At 39.8% G+C, this 21518-nt stretch overlaps 1 protein-coding gene across 13 annotated transcripts in view; it reads right to left on the bottom strand.

Annotated features, from left to right (window-relative positions):
* The window catches only part of LOC139122960 (paired box protein Pax-5-like), an 88415-nt gene that overhangs the window by 26038 nt on the left and 40859 nt on the right, over window positions 1–21518 (bottom strand). The window lies entirely within an intron of this gene.

The raw sequence follows: 21518 nt of genomic DNA, 5'->3' as shown, positions 1-21518 counted from the left end.
ACTGCAAAAACTCGCCAAACAAGAGAATCAGGAGATTGTGCAGAATTCCAATATATTAGCTAAACTAGCGTCAAGCCGTCGACAGCCTGGAAAGCAGCTGAGATACAAGTCTTAAATATAAAACAAAAACACTATATTGATTTTACCAGTCTATTTAATGCATTATAACTCTGATCTATAAATCAACACACGTTATACCGTTCATTCTCTTCGTCTAGATTTCTATGAGAGCACTTTAATAAATAAACTGGAAGCTAGATTAGTTTTTATTTTCGTAAGATCAAATCAATTTGCATTTTATCTTTATTCGCAAAAAACATTAATTTTTTAGAGTCACTCAATTCCAGTATCCTTGCGGAATAATCCGTAATATCGCCGGACTCAGTCCTTCAACAGTCGAAAACAATTATATCAACTCTGGAGACTTCATCGAAAAAAAAAAATAATGTGCACGCTTAATATAGGGTCCAAAAATATTTGCAGCGTAAATTTTTAGAAACAGAAGCCATGCTATGATTGCTTCTGTCGTGTACCGAGTTGTTAATATACAGCATTGAGGATTTTACCCACGTGACCGATTTGGGGCGAATGAAAATGTTATCCGACAGACACCCAGGAGATAGGAGTAAAAATAGAGAGTGAAGTATCCTGTGTATGCATGAACTCATGTGACATTGGCTCAAAATTTAACAAGTGACTTAAATTAGAATTCCAAGCGTATCCACCCTATGCTATCCTCCTTGGGTCTAGCTAAAATGCAGGCAATTGGCGCCGTGGAGATCACACTTCAAGTCTCGGAGTAGGTCGATAATTAGGTATAGATTTTGATTTATCAGTTTTGAATGTTGTGCTCGAGTCTATTGTTAATAGATGAGAAGTGGAGGGGTTTTCCTGGTCGCTGACAGAATTGGGAGATAAGGCAGATCCTCGGATTAGTGATCAACAGACAAACGAATAAGCGGGCAAGATGAATGGGCCTCTTGGTGCAGCAATATAAACATCAGGCCGATCAGAGATAAAGCCTTCCACTGACTGTTAATAGCTTCTCCACTCATTTTCAAAGCTTTTAATGCACAATCTCATGCAACGAAGTTACACTGTGAAAAGCGACATCCTTGTTTCGATACAAATTTGACAATTTTACTTTCTCACCCGAAACGGCAATTTTTGATCGATTTTCACTGGAGTAAATTTCCTTTCCGGGAGTCGAGAGCGGAAGTGCTTCTAATTTGACCGAGGGTAAAAGTTTTTAAGATCCCTGTGAAATTGACATGGCAAATAGCCGGAGTACGCACGAGACGTATTTCTACGCCAACCTATAATTTTGGCGCTAAAACGTAAGCTTTCAACTTTCTTTGTGTTTCTCCAAGAACGGATACAAACAATATCCAAGCGAGAAAATCCCAAAACTGTCAGTTGATTTATTAATGATTATAGATCAGACACATTGTAAATTAAATTTTGTAAAGCGTGCCACGATATTAAGAAGTGAAACTCTGAACTGCCGTCACAATGGCCCCTCTGCAACATATAATTTAGAAAAGGGGAACACAAGCTCCTAAGATGCGACATATTCACAGGTTCAAACATCACCGTTTGTTTACTCTATCATAATCCGCGGAAATTTCCCATGAATGTTCTGATTTTTACGACTGACACTCGCTTTTGTCTTCGAGCCCGCCAAAAACCTTGCTACATTTCGCAGACGACATCTCGTATTGTGGCGGGACGCTGTAATGGAAAAATTATTGCTGATACTGGAATAAACGCGGCAGGTGTAATTGTACGAAGATTAGCCGTAAGTGTCTTAAATTCATAGAAACCGCTGAAAGAGAGAGCGCCTCGTCATCATCTTAAAAAGCCATGGGAGGGACCCACTCGCTCAACGTCATATTTCGTTTCGTTTTAGATCAGTGGGAGAGAAATGAAATATCTGCCTGTAAATATTGGCCGGGAAAAATCATCATTTGATAGGGATGAATTCCCGAGTTTTGGATAGTCCCAAGAAAGGGGCTAGAGATGGTGTAGATAGGAGAGCGATCTGGAAACTGGTGACAGGTGTGATGAATGGGCGTCTGGAGAACGAATGCTGATGCATGATTTATAAGTCGTTTGATGCTTATCAGCCGAGTTGTGAGGTAAAAACGCCCATCTGACGGCACATACAGGTAAGTTTCATTAACTGTAAGCGTACTATGGGGAAATCGGAGTGTAGGCATGATCAGCGTGGTCGGTATTAGGACGACCTTCGCCACTTGAGCACTGCCCGTCGCACTTTTGTATCGATGCATTATGTAAGAAACGTCATGAAACTTCTGTATTAGAAGCTTTGCTACACGATAAGCATCTATTGTCCTCCGGAAACTTTGATTAAATATTTTTAATGAGTTTTTGTCGTGCTGGGTCGCGGATCATGGATAAATCAACTGTCTTTACGACCGATTTTCTCAGGAATTGCCATTTATCACGAGAATTACAGAAACATCTTTTTTTCCGCTGTCTTGAGTCCTGAGTGTCCCGCAATACCTATAAATGTTGTTTTGTGGGTGTGGTCGACAAAGATGCGCTTCCAGGGTTGTGATTAAAAATTCAAAACAACCTTTCAAAAAAATCTGTTGTTCTTCGACTTTATTTTCTTTTCTCTATGTAATGAAACACTAAAAATTATCGTTTGAAACCAAAATTAGGAAGCATTGCGACGAAAATTTGAAAAAAAGTGGCAGTTTTCTTTGGTCAGCTGTAGTGCTCTGTAACACCTGCCTGTCTGGAGGTGCCATAGTTGATTGCCGCGGCAAATGCATTTAATGGAATGTAGAAAGTGTTGGGGATCTGACGCTTCATTAGTTTACTACTACTATGGCTAAGCTTCATTTGTTGTGTTGGAGACAGAGATTAAGCATTGCCCAGATAACCAGTAAGCCACTCACAGCAAACCAACCACGTAGGGCACCAGCATAGGTAACACGGCGTGAAATGGTCAAACATCGCCAACCGTCGTCTTTCTCATTAACTTCTATTATTTTCTCACCGAGCGATCACAAGGTGTCATTTAGCTATTATTTCATGCTATGGTAAGTAACCAAGCGGTTCATTATTCACTCCATTGAGGTTTAACACCTAGATTCCTTAGGCTCGGTTTATCATTCGCCTCCATTGCATTTTGCAGCCAAAAGTTATCACAGATAAGTCCGTTTTTCTGACTTAAAAATTAATGCGTATTTTAAGCGTACGAAGAGCACGTAATTCCTAATGCTGTGTTTACAAATGTTATCAGTCTTCTCGGTCTAATTTCCAGTAGTTTTTTTCCTCCTATTAATATTAAAAAAATAAAAATGACCGAAGGAACTGAGGGCTCTGACCAGCGTTGCCGTAGCACGGATTATCTTTTCTCAAAAGTAAGCCATACTACTCTCTTCAATAATCAGATTTATTTATGCTTATTTTTAATTTTTGTTTTATCGAAATATTTAAAAATGACAGTGCCACTCGCGCTCGCTCGCATGCCTGTTTAAGCCATCAAAACAAGATATCGAATGGTTGCTTGTGTAAGATACCCTTTAGCCATCTTAATAACCATTTGAGAAATATGTAATCTGCTGTTTTCATTTCCCGATAGTATCACCATTTGACATTTTGCATACGTGCTTCCACGCAATCTTGTTTTAAGAGCACTGGCTGCAGACGAGCCCTTTTGAAAACCGAAGCACCATGTGGTACATGGGCCAAGGTATACACAGGCCCTCATTGCGCAATTATTATTCAAAAGAATTCTTTCAACAAACACTTTAGTGGCTGTCTTGGCAAATCGGTTTTATTTGAATGAATCATTCCACTTCATTGACAAAAAATGCTGCGATAGTTTAGTGAATTGTCGGCAACATACGAAAGAGGGGGGACCTCATTCCCGCCGATAAACGCCATTATTTCAACCATTGGTAGTGTACACAACAGGATCTGCTTAACTTCTCCTTGTATTCGGCCCACATCATTTTCCAAGTGACAAAAGACAACCTCGTACGCGTTCACGGACATTCGAGATTAACGCGAAGTAAATATAGCACCAATTTAAGAATTGCCACGAGTCCACCATAATGGTTAGCTGCTGATAAAGCTTGCAAATCATAAAATGACAGATGACAGGTAGACGCAAAAGCACAGAAATAGAACTTTGAAAGCGCGCGGTAAGTTGATTTGCTGCTTATCAATTTACGAGCCAAAAACTGCTGTTAGGCATTGTATAAACTAAAGCGATATTACAAGTAATTCCAGCGGCGATTGCTACGATAGCGACTGTAATTTTGCTCATTTTGCTAAATAATCCAATCTCCAGGAAATACTCGTTATCTGATCAAAGCTACGATAGTGGGTATTGTTTTCAAAGCTCCAAGTCACATTACAAAGCGTCTGCGTAGCGAAAGTCGTCAACGCCAATTATTTGTCAGTCTAAATCCCATGTTATCCTCGGACTAGAAATTTGAATTTCGTTGAAAATGAATGTTTATGCTAATCATGAATAAATTAAACAAATAATTCTGAGGCGCGGTAGTCCCAGCGACTGTTTAGCCGTTTCTAAAAGAAACCGTCGCAATACATTGAACTTGAACATTCATGAATGTAAATTTATCATTAAAACTCTTCGGGGGCGACCTTTAACTCAACTCGGCCAATTATTAAGATACTGTAAAAACACTCCACTTGTGCATAATGCAATATGTTACGTCCCGAGAGATGTAAAATTCGTGTTTATCTACAAACGTAAACGACCCCTAAAAGACAAAACGCTATCCATTGAGCCATGTGTAATCGGTAGAAAACAACTCCCTCGCATAACAATCTGCATCTTGCAATGACATGTGCACAGCGAGTGTGTGACATGATACCTCAAGATTGGGTTATTTCATTTTTTTTTTCATTATTTGAAGTGGGATGTGAGAATTAATCTTGCTTTCAACTATCGCCATTATTTTTTTTTTCTGTTTCAGGTCGTGGTTACTCGAGTGGATCTGGCAAACAGCAGTCATGCATCGGTTTCACTCCGAACGCAGTGACACATTTTCTGTGAGGATACCCACATTTACGTTTCCTCAGGCGTGCAAACATGCACACGGCAGTCGCCATCTTGAAAGGCCCCGGAACCTCGATTGGCGTCAGGAATATCTGTTGCTTTATGATATAAGATATAAATTTGTAGCAGTTGGAAATATAATTCATACTTCAGGGCCGACGTGTATGAATAACAAAGTGGGCGAATCACTGCTCCTGGCCGCCAAATCTTGCCTCCGGTCGTCGACACAGCATCGTGGGTGCAGACTAATCTAAAGTAAATTATTATTAGATAGAAAGCCGTGGAAAATCAATCAGTAATTTTTTGATAAAATTCACAAAAAGATAGCCAAAGTTCTATTGACGCACATAAAATCAAGTGTTCTTGTGGTTCCCAGGCCACACTTCCCCTCTGGCTCTATGATATTCATCCGTCCAAACAAATGAATTAGTTTCGATTCGTGCGATAAAGTGCGGAGCCGTAAACATAAAATCTGGTACATTTTAGACTTGTTTTTCATAACATTAATTGGCAAAATCCTATTTAAAATACTCCGTATGCTGCTCAATAAATGAAACCATTTTCCTTCCAGTCCTGTTATTTTTGAAGCGGCGATTTTTAAATATTTTTGCGGGCTTCTTTTGACCATAAATGAAATGACTGCAGCCCTGTCATCCTAATTTGACTAGATAGGTTATAGATAAAATCAGACTTTGAAAAATGGCACAACAAAATTAATATCAAATCATAAACACGGTATTGCGGACAGTCATCAACCACTGACCTCCGTCAAAAGTTTCCAAACTCCGAGACATAAATCGGCCACAAACAGCAAGACAGGTTTTTAGACCACGTTGTACTTCAATACAAGAATGAAATTACCCAAGTTCTTGCACCGCACTGTTCTCGCCAGCGCGAGCTGTCAATGCCAATACGAAGTTAGGTCTAAGTGGCAACAGCGAGGGGGCTATTAGAGAATAAATGATATATTTATTTTTCAAATAGAAGGGTCTTGCGTACCGCCGAAGTTTAAAAAGGTTAAATTATACCTCATAAACGGTTATAGCGCAGCGTTATGAACCTGTAGAAAATGTCGTATATACAGATTAAATTTCAGCCGACATTGCATACATTTTGGCGGGAAAAGTGTCAGACGACATGGTTCAGGTGTTTTATTTTTTCCATCTAGACTGTGATTTTCTCCAAATTTCTGACTTGGTTTATTTTACCAACTGCCCTGCCCAGACAAAATAGTTGCTTCGCGGCTGAATGATGGCAGTTGGCAGTCAATCCAGATATAAAAGGAACACTTTCAATGATGTATCCTTTAGCGACACCCGATAGTAGAAAGACCAAACTGTCAGCATCTTTCAAGACTCTGAACTATGAGACACTTAAAATGCCGGCACGGTGTCTGTTTCTCAGTCACGTAAACACTATCTGTCCTATTGATAATTATTATTGTTTATTTATTGGCTTCGAAGGAGGTATACTTTCCCTGAACAAACACCCTATCACAATTATTATCTTTACCACCATCGCCACAGTGCATCATAAAGATCTCGCCTTTCAACAAATGTTAATAGTTGGACTTAAGCGATGATACGTTGGACACATGTGGTGGCTCCATCAGTGATTTTCCCATAGACGCTATCACTTAGCTATGCTCCTTAGAACATTTCCTCTCTACCCCCTACGGAATTTCGGAGAACAACTCACAATTTTCTTCTCTCTCTCTCTCTCTCTCTCTCTCTCTCTCTCTCTCTCTCTCTCTCTCTCTCTCTCTCTCTCTCTCTTCTCTCTCTCTCTCTCTCTCTCTCTCTCTCTCTCTCTCTCTCTCGTATTATAGGGTCACATCGAAATGACATTATGATTACTGTAACAATGCTTCACACAAAGGCGTTACGCTTCGAAATCCATAATTGTGTACAGGTTCAAGTTAATCTTGTAAGCTATTATGGTAATGAATGAAGTTTGTTTGTTTGTTTGTAATGTGAGTTAGTGTGAGGAGACAGGTCAATACAATAGGCTGTTTTCCCCCTTTGTCGTTGGGAGAGAGACATATTGTCCTGTACTTTCTCAAATTGGTAAAACCTCAGTCCGGAAGAGAGCTGATATTTTCCTCTATTTTAGTTTGTTAGAGCAAGATAAATGTTTCCTTTTTAAAAGTAAATCAATCGGTGGTTTTTCAGGAAGTTTGAATTCGGAAATTGCAACGGAAAGGAGAAATGAATAGGGCTATATAAGATATCATAGTTTCTTATCTTGTGTTTTTGCGGCGTTTCACAACTTCAAGTGAAGAGAACTTCAGAAAGTTTAAGTCGACGCTAACTCTGGCTCGGGCGTGTGAAAATGATAATAACTTCAAGATGTAGCCGTATGATGATTGAATGACGGTACATCTACCACACAGCGTGGCCATCCATCCACGGTCCAATATTCAAAGCAGACCAGACATGAAATGTTGGACCCGAAATTTATCATGTCTTCGTTTTTTTGTTTTCTTAACCCCTGTATGACCTATGTCAGACAGCGGCCGGTCAACTCCTCACACTGGAAGAAAAATGGTGGCTTTGTCTAAGCCTTCGCAAGGCGAAGTCTGAGTCAAATCACACATGGTACCTATAAAAGCGAGACTAGACTCATATGCTAGAAACAGTAGCTAGGTTTGAAGAATGTTAATGATATATTTGTGTTAGAATTAAGCAAATAAAGACGATGGCGAGGCATACTGTTTACGTCGACATGGTGAGCTAATAATTGCTCTATGTTGTAAGGATACATTTGTGGCAAGCGATATAGGACAAATAGAGAGCGTTTTATAGGGTATCAGTAACACTGCCGCATCTCAAGTGCATAAATATTATTGTAACCCGCCGAGCATTCAACAGACTTTAAAGAGATTTATTGGAAGAGACAGTTTGGTGTCTAAACACTTTCCGTCAACAATTCGCGTCGGCGGTTCTACTTAACCGCTCTCTCAAAATTATTGCTTGAACTTTGGCTCGGTTCGTTTTATCACTTTCGCCTGTCAAGAAATTCGAACTTTTCCGACTCGTTCATGGAGTATTATGTCAGCGGCAATTGAAAGATGAGATAGGAATTCATTGAATAATACGACAGGCTCCGTCCTCGTGTTTCTCTTCTCGGCGCGACTTCCCCGCGGAAATTCCCGATCGTTTTCGTAATGTCCTGTTGCAAGATGAAAGTTGAGCAAGCGTTGGGGAACGGATGATAAATGAGCGATCTAAGTGTTATTTATTTCCTGGGTGTCTAGAACCGAAAAAAAAACAGAAAACAATCGAAAGCGGAATTACTTTTAAGTGTGAAACCCTCGTCAACGTCGGCTGAACTGAGGTATTCGCTAAGAAAATAAATTTATTATTTAAGGTTAGGTGTGTTTTATATGAAGCTAAACAGCCATCGTAAATTTTGGACGAGGGGAAGGAACCGGTTAGAGTGAGGCAGGCTGGAAGGGTTCAATGTATTTTGAGAATTGGGAGATCCATCTGTATGGTGTTCCTTTGGTGCTAACACAAAGGCACTAATAACACTGTAAGGTTTAATCTTCTGTTAGGTTGGCGATACAATACCGCACGTGGCGCTACCAGCCGTGGTTTTGTACCACCAACTACGGCAACTGTACGTCATTTTCACAATACACACATGTCGGGCACGCGCCGCTCCCGGCGAAGTCAGCGGAACAGGCGATATGTAGAGACTGGATTAGCTCGTGGAACGACCACCGTAATTACCAGACGAAGAAAAGGGATGAAAGTCGGCTATCTTGCGTTTATGAAACCTTGCACAATTAATGTGTCTTGGGGTGAAAGGGCATGTGAACTGCCTCAAGTGGAGAGGTGATGCGACACCGAAAATGAGATCTCTCCTCTCAAGGAGGGCAAGTTTATCACCGTACGATTTTATTTCTCAAAATATTGTATTAACTTTGAGAAGTTGCAGATGCTCCCTGGCGCACAGCAATTAAATTCCCCGGGACCGTAGCTGACTACAACTTCCTCGCGCGGATCTCACTTCAGCTCGGTTTAAGTTGCGATTGCCGATCTCTATAATCAGGTACAGTGGTGCGAACATGTCGACGGACAAATTGGTGCTTGCTTGTGAGGAAATACAGATAACCAGCGCCACATTTTGACGAAAAACAGTGGAAAGTGATACCGGGAGGTGGGGGGAGAGAGCGGAAGCAGATAGCGTCAAATTCTAATGCGATTGTTTAAGATGTAGATTGCAGCTAGTTAAAAGTTTGACGCGCGGGACGTAATTTCGCGAAAATCTGTCGAAAAAGGCGAGGATGTCGCGTGACGTGTCAACGCACTCAAAGCGAGCACAATTTACGACGTAATCTATCGCCGGCGCAAAGTTCCGAAATGACGTTAATGAATTCTTGTAATACGCCAACGGCGTGATAAATGTTGGTTCATTTGTCTAATCAGAGTAAGTTGGTATCCCCTGATTTTCGTCCATAAAAACCCTAATTTTTGATGTATGGCTTTTGATGCATTCACCATATTTTGTTGTTATTACTAATGATGAGGTTACGTGTTCCCACATTAGCTGTGATCTTGGCGAATCGTAAATGACTCAAAATCTCTGACCTAATCCGAGATGGAAATTCGAGAAATGGAAACCGCACCGAAATTTGAAATTATGATCGTCATTATCCGTATGAAGACGTGTCAGCGGAGATCAAGTTATCAAACGATCAAATATAGTGTTCCAATCGGCTGAAATGACCAAAACTGCTAGGCAAGTTATCGGAAAAGCTCCTTTCAACTTCAGTGGAGCCCAAATATTCATGACGGCGGGCTGATGTATTTTATGACAAACCGATTATTTTTTTCGATGCTGTCTAAATTAACCAATGATAATAACATTGATATTATCATTAACAGCTCACGGTGTATCACCCACTGTTAACAATACCTTCTATAGCATTGCAATTTCGGTATATCGCGAGGTGAAAATATTAGACGCTACGGTAACAAGCGACAGAAGTAAATAAAGAGTTTTAAACTCCATCAAAGTATACATTTCCGAAAAACTATTTGAATGGCTTTGTCAAGCAAGACATTCGTACTTCTTGCATCAAAAGGGCAGTATATTTAACTTCGCAGTTTTTTTTTCTGCGTGTTCCTTACGTAGGATGTCCATTTGCCGGAGTGATGAATTGTACAGAAGGGGGTTTCCGTATGTCAACATATGTTGCACGGCCATTGGAGTGTATACTAGTCCTGGTTTATCAGCTTGCTCTTTGGCGAGCTCCGGGATGGAAATCAGAATTATTGTCATCAGGCGGAAGTAAGCAGTGAAAAAAGAACTTCAAAATTCAACCAAATTTCAGAAAGCATGAATAGTCTGTTTGAAATTATGTATTCGTTCTTACTTAATGTCACTGTGTTGTAAGTTTTGTAGAGGGACTTCAATGAAACCCTCTGTCCACGTCCAGTGGGTCAACAAAATCAGTGGCATCGGCAGTGTCTGTTATAATCCATCCACGTTATATGTATCATCACGGCACGATGTCGGGTCAGAGGTCACGAGATGTCAGGGATCAGGCGGTGTCAGATACTGAGACGGGACTGCACGAAAGCTTTGATGGTTTGGCTGTGTGTTTACTAGACGGATATTATAAACTATTGATAATTTTGCAGCAGTTTGAGGTTAGCAAAGTCCGAACAACTCGGTCTATTATCAGAAGTGAATCGCCAGTATCTGTTAAACTTCCAGGACAGTAAGTATATTCGACTATGTATGAATGTTGTAGCCTGTCACTGGTTATCCGATTATATACGTCTCTGATTGGATTGTTTACCTGTTCCAAGTTTTCTTCCAATATGTATATATATACATATATACATATATATATATATATATATATATATATATATATATATATATATATATATATATGTATCGAAAGTTAGTCACCGTGAAAGAATTTTTCAACGTCTTGTTAACATCATCCTTACTCCTTATTTCGCATTGTATGTATCTTTGTCTGTCTGTCTGTCTGTCTGTCTGTCTGTCTGTATGTATGTATGTATGTATGTATGTATGTATGTATGTATGTATGTATGTATGTATGTATGTATGTATGTATGTATGTATGTATGTATGTATGTATGTATGTATGTATGTATGTATGTATGTAGGTACGTATGTATGTATGTATGTATAAATGAATGTATTTATGTATGTATAAATGTATGTATAGATAGATCTGTTATGTATATGCATCATGTATACACATGCATTATACATACATACATACATACATACATACATACATACATACATACATACATACATACATACATACATACATACATACATACATACATACATACATACATACATACATACATACATACATACATACATACATACATACATACATACATACATACATACGTTTGTACAAACATATACACATATAATACACATTACTACATTTTCGGTTTAACATTGAAAACTGTTTTGGTACACTCTAATAAAGCAAGAGATGCGAACTGAAAGTCAAAGGTTGAAGGAATTATGAGTGAATGCATTGGTGTGGCCTCCAATGGGCAGAAACATCTGTTAGGCCATGTAAACACCATAGTATTCACAGTTGAAGGCATGGATCTCACTTAGTATATAGTTCACAACAAACCAACAAAAAAACTAGACTTTGCTTTGCTGTTGTAGTTTATTCCACAACTGAAGACAGCATGGCATTTTTTACTCAATTGCTCTCATCTCTTCATCGATATCATTCAATTCCAAAAGTCAATGTGAACGTCAAGGCATTCATGAGATACTGATTTATCGCTAAAATGAATCTGGTGAAATATCCATCTAATCTACCAAAGTGATTAAGCAGAAATGTGTATTATCGCTGTTTTTCGATTAAAATTCATCCATACTTATGACATTTATTTACTGGATCCCATGCTGAGAGATGAATTTCAAATCGCCATAAATCGAGTCGACGTCATTGTATTTGCCAGCTTATGCGACTCGGCCACATCAAGAAAATTATCCAGGTTTTCCAGACTTTTCCATCATAATTACTGTGTTGTCCTTGATAGAGTTCCTGATGACGTCAGCTACCTTTTGGTGGCATTACTACTTTATGGTGTCACACAACGAGTTGTTATAATTTGGTTTACTGAAACACACTGAGGGAATGTTGGTCCTTTTGAAAGCTTCCATATTGCACAGAAAATTGTACGATATCACACAATATCTCTTTACTATAAATATCACATTTCCCGATAATTCAAAAGTTACGCCGATAGTGCAAACGCAAGCACGTTTCAGTGAAAATGGTAGATGCTACCATAACACTGTGAATTAATACAAGAACGTAAAAATGCCCCTATAGAATTATTTCCTGGTTTCCAGGCGGAATTAAACCATTTTTCGGAAGTAATCTAACTTTGTTAACCTATGTTCTGTGATTTTTTAAGTGTGGACGAACCTTCTGTTGGGATCTTTGTCACTTTGTTGATTGAGAATTCGGCATTGAGTGGAATGTGTGACAGACATCCAGTCAAATTGCTTATCCGTTGTATTATTGTTCACGATCGTCTTGTTTTGCAGTAATCTACACCTTATAAATTACAGAAACCCAACTATTTCGATTAGACGCTGTTTTCTTCAACTTGCTCACCCATACCGCCACCGGCATTGTTATAAGCCCATTAAAACAAATACAGAAGAGATCGAAAGTGCAATTCGCGTCTTGAAAGTGACCTGACCCGAACAAGGTATGACTTATGACACCGAGCTAACAATAGATAGCCCGGATGAAAGATCGGCGATAATTGTATTCACTTGTTGTGCTCTGTGCCCAAAGTTCGCAGCAGATGCTGTCAGCTGCTTGGCTGCTTTCGACTCGCTCTGCTTGGAATTTTCCAATATCTAAAACTTGACAGGATTGGTTACGGTCGTTTTCATTCTCGACGGGACAGGTTTCTGCGGTTATTGTCGAATAAAACCAGACACTCAGAATTGACTTTCTGTTGACTGAGGGTTGTTTATTGGTGCACCTAGGACCATGGGGCTAAAAGGGCGGGGAAAATATGTGTTCCAAAGGAATAGGCCACGCGTGAAATATTGTACTCCGACAGACTTCCAAAATACCATCGTGCCGCGTAACTATGGCAACAGCGAATAGTTCGTTATTTGATTGTGTTTCACATTCCACGGTGAGAGGGATAATTTCAAAAACAAGGTATCTGTCTTCATCAATCGCTGAAAACAAAATCGGTTGAGCTGCTTTGCCAAATGCTAAACGCGGCAAATTCGCTTGTGCTTGAATAATATTTGGCGGTTTGTGTATTTTTAGAGTGCCGCATATCACTCTGCTATTTGTTGAGTTTCTCAAAAATGGAAACACCTAATTTTCAATTAACTTCTATCAAAATCGTGTAACGCACTATGTCACTGAGAAAACATTTGTGCGGCTTGAGAGAAAACAAAAAAACATCAGCCGGGTGTGCGGTAACACTGCAATAATACAGTATCTTATACATCCGGTAACTGAGAGGCTGGTATACAACATTGTTGAGGCATGCGCAAGATGAGACATCAAGAAGAAAATTGTTCGTCCATCCCTTGGAAACTTTAATGAGATTATAGATGATAGTCAAGAGTAATTCATTATTAAAATACGGGCTTAACAAATGAGACTGAATTTCCATTACACAGCGAGAAAACACCAACACTAAATTTATGGCCGTGCGTACGAGGTAAATGTCGACAAATTTGATAAGAAAAACGTGTCATAGGGTATGATTAATCAGTCCAAAATTTTACTATTACGACCACTTTCTGGTATTTCCGTGTTTACTATCACGACACCGACTCCAAATTCTCTCTGTTTTTTTTTTCAAACCGTTTGCGGAACCAAAACATCAACATTTCTTTGTCTTTCTGGATGAACGACAAAACTAAATGTTGTTCTTTAAGAAGCCGGTTTTGCTTATGTCCGAGTCCGGTTCTGGATTAACTTGACAGGACAAGAGCCCAATGTCCGGGTTTTGACTTTTGTATTTTGCCATTATTTAAGCTGTCCTCTCTATGGACTGAGAAGAGGAAGGGGTCCGGTAGCCCCTATGTCCTTGTAAGACGCTTAATGGGACAACCGCGCCACGCACCAACAACATCACGACAGAACTGGCATGAACCAAGACTAATGCTAATGCTCCAATGCTCCATTTTTTTATATTAGAAAGATAATACATTCCCTTGTAAATGGATTCTGTTTTGAAAATTGGAGCATTAAAGATATGTGTAAACTTTGCCAATGTGTTCAATTGTAATAAACGATCATGATTAAAATTGTCGCTATAAAAAGTTGTGGGTCAGGGCAGTGGCAGCTGCGGTATTACCTGCATCGTTTAAGTTCAAGTATCATGCATGTCAGCTGTCATATTCCATTATTGTTGGAGCGTTTTTTATAATATTTCCATGCCTACAAACTCGACGCAGTTCCGGATAATATTCATAACGTTTGGTATAAGTTTTCGGGAACCACACTGGTCTGAAATTCTCGGATAATGAATCCGTTTGAGTGTGGGCGACAACCAGAGACTGGGACATCGTTCCAACCCACTGATTCGTCCCTCAGTTTCAATTGATGAAAACTGTCCTAATATGAAGCAAGCAATCACAAGGGTCCTGTATCCCCGACGATACTTAATTCCGCTGGCAAGTTCACTCAATAACAAGGTTGCCGTGCGGGGTGATGAAATTGTCGACTGGGTCCTAACCAATAAACTCGTTTCTTGCATGTGATATATGGCCTAGCGATTTGCAAGCTGTACATCAAAATTTTTTCATGGCCACCAATCACCCTGACAGATCTTAACCACACTAATTTTCAGATATTATTTTTACTTTAACTGATTAGCTTTTGCCACACGCCCATCAACGAAACGTCATTCGAGGCAATCAGGAGCGAAAGTCCACATAAAAATAACAAATGTCTTGATGAACTATAATGCAGGGAGCGATTTAAATCAGACTCAATGGTACGTGTTTTGCCTGGAAATTTTTTCAAAAGTTGCGTTTCATTTTCTGAGACAAGCAACCTACCTCGGCGTTACAGGTGACATTTTCCCATTTCAGACAAATCGACAAACGCCCACATCGAGTGTCAAATAAAAAACAATTCGCGCATACTTTGTTCGTGATTATGGTGAAAAACATCAACATGAACTTCGATATTTTCAGTTTGCTGTGTTTTTGTAGTTATTTTGCCGCCAAAAAAGCTATTCCGGCGTGTTCGATTGTCAGGAACTAGAGATCTACACACTTTAAATATTCGATATCTGTTCAGACTGTGATATTTGATATGTTGCGTTGTCTAGCAGAGAGAGAGAGAGAGAGAGAGAGAGAGAGAGAGAGAGAGAGAGAGAGAGAGAGAGAGAGAGAGAGAGAGAGAGAGAGAGAGAGAGAGAGAGAGAGAACAAGATGGCTACAACATAGAGGCGCGGTCCTATGAAACAGGTGCAACCAGCTCCATGGCTGTGTTTTACACACGCAGTTAAAATATGGGTGCATGGAGACGAGGGAATCCCAAAGCTAATACCATTAGTGTTATTAAAAAGACTGCGCCACAACATTTAATAATAATAAGATTGGGGAAAATAATTTTAACACTTAGGCTAATTATCTCAGTGGGTGAAAAGGCGACTATAATAGATGATACAGTTCGGATGAAAATGGCCCTCCCATGACAAACATAACGTGGAGTGTTGCTATTAGGCGTATCATTAACATTGAATTGATAACGTTCGCACCAGTTATTACTGAATTGCCTCTTCGTCTCCACTTCGGTAAAGTGAATTGAATGAACTCGCCACCATGTTCTTCAGCACACAACACCGATCTTATTTTATTGCAATTTTCATGAGCTTACGCGACTAGTATGAAACAGTTTAAAATCGTCAGTGTGCTTGCAGACTAATCACTTACAGCCTCACTTACACATGTATTTTGACGACAGTCCAATTTGGCGGCAAAAATTGACGTCTGAGAAAGGGTCGTTCGCACCAAAATAATCAATAAAATCTTTGTTAATTTTGTAGTAATTTGTGTTCTATCAATGAGATCAAATATTGTATAGTAAAATTTGTGTGACAGTTTGCCCTCCTTAAGCGACGAAAATGCTGTTTTGTGTGAGTCAGTCATGTTAATTTTGTTTTCAAATAAGTCGACCCCATTAAGGTGAAAACATAAGGTTTAAGGATGGTCTCTTAACCTGTTAAAGAGCTCATTTGTTAAAACGAGTTTCAACGAAGTTCACCAAGCGAGGGGATTTGACAGACAATGTTAGGTATAATTCTGGAAAATCCTCGCCTTTTTATGAAAACTTTAAGTTCACATACAGGATGCAAATGAGGCTCACAGTAGATGCATTGAAAATTTTGCTCGAACTATCGAGGTTAAATTAAATAAGAAACAAGTATGCTGATCAAATTTGTCGAACGACAGGTATGAAGCCGGTGAGAAATAAACCTTGGAAGTTTAAGGTGAATGCTAAGTTTGTTCAAAGGGTATCAAACATGATTAATATGTTTTTTTCCAGTCCTCATTTTGGCCGTTGGCCTTCAGCAGGCGCATCCCTTTCATAGAACAAATGCAAGGACGGTGAAAACAAAATTGATTGACGACTCGGAGTATTGGTCAGTTTATTGCCCGTCACTGTGACGATCATTGGACCAAAACAGACACGCTGGGTCTTTTTCGTCGATTCAGTTGTTGTTGTCATTTTATTTTCAGTCGCCGGGTATCAATAAAATGTTTTCTTCTATTCGACAGGTGTTCAAAAATGCTGATATTTCTTTCCCCGTACAAATGTGACGAAAAGAAACGTTTTAGTTGTGTACGGGGAGGCATCAAGTATAAACATGGATTTCACTATCTGCTGTGGATCAAAGTAACACTCACGAAATTATCAGTACATGTTTTAAGCTCGCGAAAATCAACGACAGGGGAGATTGTCTTACAATTACATTAGCGTGGAAATCCCGCCAAAAGCCACCACTTCAGGGGAGAACAGCGTAAGCCGAGACTTTTCCCTTATCAAACGTGATGTATCAAAAAGGTGATTCGTTCTGTGAAACAGGCAATTGACAAAACAAAGAGATTCCTTTCAGATAACAACCCATGGACGACTTTTTTCGTTATGCGTGTAATTAGCGTAATATTCACTGTAAATTTAAGCACTCTCTTACGTTCTAAAACCCAATACGTGGATCGGAAGCGCCAACTGTGACAGTTCACCGAGCATGATTTTGAATGACTTCAAAATGGTGAATGATGGGATGTTGGTTGACCGACCATACATAAGCATCCACCAGACAGCGCTTTTATTTTGGTTGCAAAATATATCCACAGACGATATGCCACTTTTGAGTAGAAATCGGAACTGGCGCTGACGAAACCTCAGCGGATAGCCCCGCGAAAGACGAGAAATCGTCGTCAGCATATTAGCCATGTGAATTTTTAAAAAGTGTTGGATGTCATGTTACACTGGTTTAGCCCTATAGGTAAACAATATCGGCAACTCAGCTGTGTCATAAGACAAGCCTGGAGAACATTTCTCCATCGACAATGCATTAAGTATTGTGAAATATTTAAAAGCTGGCTTTGAATTTTTGATTGGCGACGTTTGTTGTAATTTTAGGGAGTAATATAACATAATTGCCCACGAGCATCAACCCTTTGTACCGAGACGGCGCTACCGAGTGGGATTGGTCAATGCTCTTCAGTTATACCGTTGCTCAATTTTTTAACTCAGCCGCTCATAAAAAAAAAAAAAAATGGTAAAAAATTTTCGCATTTGAAATTTTGAAAAGAATATATTTACCCTGGTGGAAGTTAACATTACATCATGTTGTCTTGATTCATAATATTTCTGTTGTCATTTGTGAGGGGACCACTTCCTTTAAAGTAGACGTTGCGTCAAATGGTTGTCCTGACGGTGACATGTTTGCGTTAAAAGGTCAACATTTAGATCGTTTGATGTAATTCGTTTACTCTCCTTACTGCTCTCTTCCTTGTTTGCTCAATTTTTTTCTCAAAATTCTTCGCCCCTGACTGAACATTAGGAAGTGTTACAAGCGATATATTCGGCGTATAATTTAAATGACAGACAGGTTGAAGCGGTGCTAATTTGAAACATCAATAGATGCTCTCCATCGCATTGACAATGTATATCCACCAAGAGGAAGTAGATTTACGAAGTTCAAAATGCGTTTGTAAAAGAAAGGAATGCTCAAAATCGCATAAAGCGGAAGGTGGGGAGGGGGCTGAAAACACCTGTATGGCATAGCAGGTGTAGCTTTCGCTCCTTCATTGTCAATCAAATTTTGACAATCAAGTTGACGACCATGACGGGAGAGCTGAGATTAACAAAGCTAACCAGATTACTGTCGACTTTCGCCGATACGGTTTTGTGTAACAGGAGAAGAGCAAATCATATCACATGGCTGGCAAATAACAAAGAAAGTTTCCAATATCTAATTTGGAAATTCTTATCCCAGTCTTTAAGCTGGAAATGTCAGGGCAAGATAAGGCTGCCTATCGTTGTTGTATCGTCTTTCTGCCGACGTATTCATCAGATCTGGCATCAAATATTCATCGTTTGAACTGCCACATCTCCTCGCAGCTATCACGGCATGGATGTCAGATTTAAATAAATAATTACTCCAGATACGTGTAGTGACCACCTCAAGATATATGCTTTCCGGGGCTCCATTCCCGTGTGGGCATCGTTCCGGTGATTCGGAACGCCGGCGATTATCCAACTCTAAGTTAGCGGAAATTAAGAAGAAACTTTCTTTCAGCTCAGGCCACCAAGGGCGCAAATTAGTTTTTACCTGAATTGCATATACCTGGTAATTAGCTTGTTGGTGTGGAGAGAATCCATTGTCAAAGATAAACATGGAAAAATTGCTTGGTCTTTAAATTGCAACATGGTGTATAATAATTGAAATCAAATTACTCTTTGATAGACAAAGTTTTACTGGTATTTGAATCTGGTCGCTTCGCTTGTGAGTGGATTGATCGAACCTGTCAATATTTCCTCCCCTGTGTCAAATGTCTTTAATTTCCTTCCTATAAAGTCTCATTTCTTGTGTTTGTAATCAGTTGATTTGGGACGCAGAAATGCAAGCGTCAAGGTAGTCTATTGATCCATCCGCTTCAATGGCGTGTGTATCGTTTGTACTGATATCACAGGACGATTAAACTAAGCTGTAAATTTACGTGTATGTGGTATTTTGCTTGTTGAAGTCTGGCTTGTCTCTCGTATAAAGTCGGTCGGCGTTTTACCTTTTTAATTAGTTGGGTTCTCGTTAACACGGTTACTTCATAATATTCATCGACGTGCATGCTTTCACTTCTCAATCATTAGCATGCACTGGAACTGGCTAGCTTTGTGACGTAAACGAGAAGCAACTATTAAGTTTTCGAAAGATTGTCATTTTACCATAGCGAGAGTGTTTCAGGCGCCAATGCATCTGTGCAATAAAAGAACTGATTCCGGTAGTTTTTTGCATGAAGCTGTAGATGTACCCACAGTGGGATGGTTAGCACCCGAGCGTTACGAATCTCCAGATCTTCGGCTTACTGGCTAAACATGCCGAGTTTGTTCAGAGCCCGGCTTTCACCATGCCTGTTTTTGTTTCGCATTGTGTGGCGTTTTTTCAGCTAAAAACCGAGCCTTCGCTGGATAATCCCATTTGCAAGTCTGCTTTTAAAATTTGTGTTCTTATAGCGAGACGGCGTCCTTCAAGACGGTAGGACTGCCGTCCACACTCCGGACGCCGGCGGCTGAGGACAGCTTAGGCTTTCGCGACCTCGCCGAATGATATCTTCACGTGTGTAAAGCGCTCTCCCCTCGGTATTCTAGCACCTCGTGATTCCCAGCTATTTGTCACAGTCGTCTGACAGCTCTAAATGACACTGAACAACTCGTCGAACCCTGCGCTCGTGACAATGCGCAAACTGCCTTAATCCCTTAAAATAACCGCAGACGCTGTGATACTTATTTTCCTCTGTTTTTTTGTGCGACAAATGGGAAGTGAGACGGAAACATAACACCACCGATTAACAGTAAATATCCTTAATTTGCATGTATATCCACTTAAGTTCATGGCAGTTGTGTTGTTGTTGCCTGGTTTATGAACAAAGGTCTTATCTGTGACTGCCGAATTCCGAAACGGTATAATTTTCCCCGAGTCGTATTTGTTTGATGATCCGACGGCTAACACAACGGCTGTAGTTTTCCAAGCGGCACACATGAAAGCCACTTGCCTTGCCGGTATCGAATTAATTGATTTGTGTTCAAAATTGCCGTCAAAATAACACCAAAATAGCAATCCGCCGTTTAAGATTCGTTCGTCTGGTCAAACTGTGGACAGCCTGGCCGGCATACACCTCGCAGCACGTTATAAATATTAATTTGGGGGCAAGACTTATCCTTGCCAAAGAAGACCAGTTGATCAAGTTTTCTCCCGGATTTGTGTAGTTTCTAGACTTTTTGATAACATTCTCACTTTCGGTAATATGTTGTTCTCCAACACTGGTCCTTGAATCCTAAAAGGGCTGTATTAACGTAGAAGATAAAATGCAGTTCGAAACAGTTTTAGGACAATTTTGAAACTGTCCAATTTGACGCTCTTGTGAATCTGAGAGAGTTCAAAGTTGTGTTTTGGCTGAAATGTGCTCGAAACCGACAAGGCGTAATTGTCTTTGTAGTTTTATACCAGTTAAGATAGCGGTGTGGGTTGTTTCAAGCAGATAAATCAAACAGGGGGAAAAGTCAAACGTGGCTGTCAGATTACAAGATAGTTCACAGCCTGCCAGCCAACACAAGATATTGGTTTGACTGGAAAACAAGTATAGTCTTCTGTCGTGGTCCTAAGTTCAGTCGGCCTCTTAAATTTGAATTAAAATACCAGCGTGCTGCTTTCATGAAAAGTTGACAAAGAGTATTTGATGAAACTGGCACGTTTTTAAGGATGACAGTATTATCTTAAACAAGGCAGATACGCCGCCGTTCAAAGGCGGAAACCAACTTTGTACTGTCTCGGGTCACATCTTTATTTTTCAATTTTTGTTTGCGTTGGTTTCTTGCTTGGGATGATCTAAGCCTTTCTGTTTGTTTTTGGATGTTTGCAGATTACTTGGTTTCGTCTATCTGCGTTTTCTTGTTCAGCTTGTTCTTTTTTTACTTTCACGATTTCCTTTGTGTGTCTTTGGTGTGTGCTTGTGTCTTTGGGTTCGATGTAAAGATGCCAATCTCTCGATGCCTAGTTCACAAAAGACTTTTTTCAAATGCTAAACCTTGAAACTTAACAAAATGCTTGGAATTGCCAGTTATCTGCTTCTGATAAAACAGTAAGATGTTTTACTGACCTGTGGTTGTATATCATCCTCGTCCACGAAGAATGAT

The sequence above is a fragment of the Ptychodera flava genome, chromosome 22, assembly GCF_041260155.1.
Source record: "Ptychodera flava strain L36383 chromosome 22, AS_Pfla_20210202, whole genome shotgun sequence".
NCBI lineage: Eukaryota > Metazoa > Hemichordata > Enteropneusta > Ptychoderidae > Ptychodera > Ptychodera flava.
The sequence above is the reverse complement of the archived record's forward strand: the minus strand, read 5'-3'. Positions and strand labels throughout refer to the sequence as shown.